At 33.9% G+C, this 6,000-nt stretch overlaps 1 protein-coding gene across 2 annotated transcripts in view; it reads right to left on the minus strand.

Moving 5' to 3' along the window:
- LOC112681939 (melatonin receptor type 1A-like) overlaps positions 1–5,624 on the minus strand; it is a 109,031-nt gene extending 103,407 nt beyond the window's left edge. For both annotated transcript variants that reach the window (XM_025552314.1, XM_025552315.1), the window contains exon 1: positions 5,303–5,624. The gene's annotated coding sequence lies outside the window, so the exon portion shown is untranslated. The remainder of the gene's footprint in view (positions 1–5,302) is intronic.
- Positions 5,625–6,000: the final 376 nt, after the last annotated feature.

Raw genomic sequence — 6,000 nt, forward strand, 5'->3', positions numbered from 1 at the left:
GATTTAGCGCGAAGAAAACCATGTTGTTCACTAATAAGAACGTTAAAAAATAAATGCATCAATTTAGGTTCGATAATTTTTCCAAGAGTTTTGGGATAATGTTCATTTTTTAAATGGGCCTGTGGTTTGTGACCGACCATCTATCACCAGATTTCCAAATCGGTGTGACAACACTTATTTTCCAGGCTTCGGGAAATGTTTCATACATTTAAAGAGGGATTAAATAAGAGATGAAAAGGTTTAGTTAATGCCCAGTAGCAGTTATGAAGCAGAATATGTGGGATAGGATCATGGCCAGATGAAGAGGCGCATTTTAACGAGTTTAAGGAATCAAATACTTCGCTGATAGTAATATCTAATATATTAATTTTAACACAGTCAATGACATTACTTAATACAAAGTTATTAAATGAAATAGATTTTTCATATTTAGAAGAAAACCATTCATTCAATGCTTTATTAAAAGTTTTTCCTGAAGGGTGAATAGGAATCGATATATCATTATTATTTCTAGACATATTAACATAATTCCAGAAATACTTTGGATTGCTGATAAGATTTTTTTGTGTATTAATAAGGTGAACCAAATGACAATTATTAAATTATTGCTTACATAGTTTACGTAAGATAGAAAAAATTACATAATTAGAATGCAATTCGGAAGCTTTTTATTTCTAATGAGTAACTAAAATTTTTTTTTAAGTTTTTACGAAGTTCATTTGAAAACCAGTTTGAGTATATTTGTTTACTAAAAATATATTTGGGTACATGATTATGGATGGCATATAATAGAATACGATAAAACTCATTGGTGACAAAATCAACACAATTTGAACTGTAAACATTGGACCAATCACAGTTAAATAGAGCGTTAGTTAATAAATTAAAATTTGCTCTCTTAAAATTATATTTATATCTTTCATCACTTTAAGAATCAGATGTCATCATATATTTGCAGCTAATCTCAAGAATTGGATGGTAGATATCAGTGGGTACAAGTTCTTCATGTCATTCGAATACTATTGTATTAGTTAGGTACATTTTAAATTAAATCTAATTGCTAGTTCGTATGGTTTTATACAAAATTATATTAGCACCATTTATATGACGGCCATTATTATCAGACATAAATGTTACTAAGGGCAAATTAAAATCACCTATTAAAAATATTTTATGATCATTAGGTAATGTAGATTGTAACCATTCAAGTGAATTAATGAGGCTTACATAACTAGATAAGAAACTAAACGGAGGATTAACTAACCAAATAACTAGAAAAATTTTACTCTTATGGTTAAGTTTGACTTCTACAATTAAGTGTTCAAGACATAGAATAGGAGTATTTAATTTAATAGCAAAAATTTATTTATGAATACATAGAGCCACTCCTCCACCACGTTTGTATTTATTTGTATGGTGATTACGATCGAAACGGAAAATATTATAATTATTAAAATTAAGCTCATTGTCATGGATGGAATCACATAATCAAGTCTCAGTTAACGCAAAAAAGTCGTAGTTTAAACACGGAACGCTAGCACTAAATAAAATAAGTTTAGTCCAGAAGCCTCTAATATTTTGATATATGCCCAAGAACGTATTAACATTATTACAATTAGAAACATTTTTACAATTATATACATCATTTAACAAATTAACAGCTTTAGAGTGACAAATTAGTTTTTTTGAAGTAATTTGGGAATATCAGTTACATATTTAATGGACCAGCTTGAGTCTTCCAAATATCGATTAGCCTTGAGTTGAGCGCAAAGTGGTTTCATGATTTCTTTGGATTATTGTAATATCCGTATAAATCGACACATTTTTTTACCTAGTACTATTGCGAAGATTAGAGTTGACACGCAGTATAGAATGAACCTCCGAGTTGGATTTAATTGGATTAAAATAGGACGTGGGTGATTACTTGGTTTACTCAAATGTTTAGCGTTTGACATTAAGATAGGGTTAAGTAATTCTTTAAAGATTTCTTTGACTAAACTAGTAGTTACTAGAGAAACTACAGTATCAGAATAAGGCATGTTGAAAATAATCAAATTTTTTTCTTTTAATAATCTGTCATGAGATTCTTTAACTAAATCGACATTGGATGACTGAGCATGTTTAAACTGATTTATTTTACTACGTAATAACTGGATCTCTGAGGAGAAACTCAATATGTTTTTTAACTTTAGACAGTTCGGAAGATAACAAACCCAATGAATTTTGAAAATCATTAAAACTATACTCGAGATTTGATAGTTTGACATTGATGTTATTAAAGTCAGTCAGAATCATAAGTGATTACCTTATCGTTGATATACGGTAATATAGACCAAATAGTTTTTAAAGTAATGGGTTCATTGACATTCTTGGTCAGTCTTCTTAACCGGCGTATCATCTTTTGGTTTATGTGAACTGGCCATAATGACTATGTAGAGGTGAATAACAGATATAAATATTAAAATAAGGAAACAATAACCAATAACGTAGTATATAGCACGTGCAGGTAATGACCTACATTAATGTTACCAAGATAGATAAAAGAGGTACGGGAAGAACGCACGTTAAAACCGTACATTGTAATAAACTGAACTGGATACAGAATGCTCTCTATGTTGTGTGTACCCATTGTTATTGCAATTGTTCAAATGGATTCTTAATAATAATCCTAGGTCATCATTTTCATAGGCTATGTCCGTTACATTGTCCTAAGAACACATTTGACAACAAATGTTTGAAGTAGTGCCATTGTGAACACCCCTTACAATGTTATTTCTCTCTTCGTGTCGTTTTTATTTTTTACTTTGTTCCGAATTAACACATTAACGTATTGTTTTATTATTGTGATTAACATGAACAAAACTACTATACACATACACACATAGGACTAATTGACATTGGTTTTAGTAATTTTTTTATACGTACATAAACGTGTTTAATCTGATGAGAGTTTGAAAAAAAAAGTATTTGAACAGAAAAACATAACAATATTACTTCTTATTTCACACCCTTAAGAAAAATTGAATCAATTTAATATTTTAGATTCACAAAACACATGTGTCACCGGTTTATATAAACCAGATTTTCGAAGTTCCTGCAAATAAAACGCTCGGTAATAATATAACAACCTTAACTCAAAAAATGTTCACCCAACTTCAGTTTATTATTACAACATAATAAATTATTATTCCTCTCCTACAAACATCTCGCGGCTATAACAACAGTTTTGCGACTGGATCTATTTGTCAGAAATGGATAGGATATTTATCGGATGCATAGCTCACGACTTTGAGAGATCCTATGTTGGGTGCCGCAAGTTCATCGCAGTTGCCGGTCACGTCGGTACACTTGAACACCGTTGGCACGTGGGACATGGAGTGCGCCAAGTGCAAGATTGAAACGATGACAATTGGAACGGAGAGAAAAATAATTCGAAAACGCCCACGAAAACGAGTTCGAAATACACGCCATAGGTTATGACAATCGGTAATATGTGTCGAGTCAAAGGTCTGGGTTCATACGCTAATAACCGTGTTGTCGATCATACTATACCGTATTTTTTTACAGGTGTGATATTAATACATACCTACCACAAATGTGTTCTTTGTTTACTAACAAGCTAGCTATAAAATCGCATAATAATTAAATCATCTTATCATAAAATGTTTTACAATAGATAATCACCCATTCAGAACATGAATCAAATCAACTTTGGGGTAGCGTAGGGTTACTTCGGTAATGTACAATTCATTTTGTGTGCCACAATAATATCGTACAAAACGAATTGTGATCCAGCCAATCGGAGAATTATTGTTCATGACGTGACGCGACACGGCTAACACGGTTTTAAAAGTGTTTATGTTCCGTACTCGTAGGTTAGCTGGTTGTGAATATTTACGAATTCGAGTTAATATTTATCTCAGATACACGCGGACGGTAACATTTAAACGAACGACAAGCATTTTCTTATTAGTTTTTGTTTCGAAAAAACTTCCCCGTTTTGCCCGTAACTAATCGCAACGCTTTCTAGAAAAAAAAAAGTACGTAGGAAAAACCCAATTGTTCGAGTCACATACATCAATCTTAACGCGTTATCCCGCACACGAGTGCAGTAAATATATACTGCGTAATGTAAATCAACGTACACCACCGTTGCTACCACATCCTCCAACGTGTGGAGAGTATAAAAATAAACCCAAAACGTGAAAATGTGGAACACAGTGGTTGGATTGAATTTCCTATACAGATGCGATCGATCATCGACAAAACTATATTATTATTATTACACGATATTTGTATTCTATATATACATAAATGAGCGTCGTCGTTTTAAATTTTCGATTACCGCGGGGGCGACGATGACATATTTTTTCTCTAACCACGAGTCCAATGATCGGATTAATATTAAACTCGATCCCTGTATGATTAGGTACACTGCAATAAGAGAAACGACTCACGTGAATAGGGTTTCTTTTGTAACGCGAAAGACCAGGTATAATATATATATAGTTCCCCGTCTCCGATGGCTTATCTTACAACTACACATTTGGCCATTTTCAAGCAAGCTTGTATAATTCCTCAAATCATCTATTATCGCTTTTTCATGATTGCGCAGTATAGTCTCGAGTGAAAAACATACCCTCGGAAAATATACTCGGACATGATTATAAAATTATGCAGGTGCGGTTTGACTGGCACAGTGGACTCCTAAAACCTAAAACTATCATTATTGGATATTTTTCTCAAACATTGAATGTTAATATACCAATTTAATATTCAACCAATCTAAATTTAATGTCATAATATTTCTACAAAACAGTTGCTATCCTATATATTCATCAAATGTATGTACGTATTCACAAACAACCAATACGTTTTTGCATCGTGTAAGTACTACATAATTAAAAAACACTTGGTAGAGTTGCCAATCTTATACATTTTCGTTCAGATCAACTTATAGCTAATTGTATACCTTTTCGCAAAGATTTCATTAAATTAAAAAGCAAAATATTGTAATATCATATGAATTATTGTTTTTCAATAATTCGTATGAAAATTGTTAATAATGATAATTCGTATAACAATTGTTTTTTCAATTCACCCCGAAAACTGTTATTTGCCCAAAGACGATGTAGCATCCCGTACCCTTTTTCACCGGTCTAAGCTTGTACGCATATGGTTTTACGCGAGTGCATTAACCCACCATCTCGCATATTACTATCGTTAACGCATAATATATTATAACACATGGGCAATAATTACAGGTTTATGACATGACTGTTAATATGCACACAATAAATACCTGTACTGCGATCGGAGTGGGTTAGCAGTTCTCTACGACCGATATATGTACGTATATTTATATACGCATGTATGTATATGTGTTTATACGCATATATATATGTGTATGTATGTATTCATGTATGCAGTGCTAAATGTCAAACACACCACAGGTGTTCGGTCCTCTGCGGCGGACCCAGACGAGTTGTACGGAAATAAATAGCCAAAAAGTACTTATTAAAAAAACAGACGGATTAAATAGAGTGGAGTGTAAAAAAACAACCGAAATCCAAAAATCGGGGAGTACACAACGCACGTTCAGTAAACGTCCAGCCCGCGGTGCTGTCGGCTACACTACTGTTTCCCGGGGGAAGAAAACGCGCGGACGGCAAGTGGATCGCCGACAACGCCAACGCCGCCGCCGCCGCCGACGAGGAAGACGTCCACCCCTCTGCCCGAATACACACACACACACGAGCGCCCACCCTGTGCAGCGGGTGGTTCCGAGCAGGTCCTTCTCACTCTCTCTCTCTCTCTCTCTCTCTCACACAGTTTCGATTGCTGTTACGTATAAATATGCTTCTAAGGCCGAAACTATCCGCTTTCCTAGCCACCTGAAGGTAGCGACATGCTATGTATGATATTCGACGTTCGTTTGTCACGTTTCTTTCTTCACATTCTCTGATAATTTTTTTTCTGCTCCCGGTTTCTGTACACGCG

The sequence above is a fragment of the Sipha flava genome, unplaced genomic scaffold (genome assembly GCF_003268045.1).
Source record: "Sipha flava isolate LNK unplaced genomic scaffold, YSA_version1 1_pilon_pilon, whole genome shotgun sequence".
Classification (NCBI taxonomy): domain Eukaryota; kingdom Metazoa; phylum Arthropoda; class Insecta; order Hemiptera; family Aphididae; genus Sipha; species Sipha flava.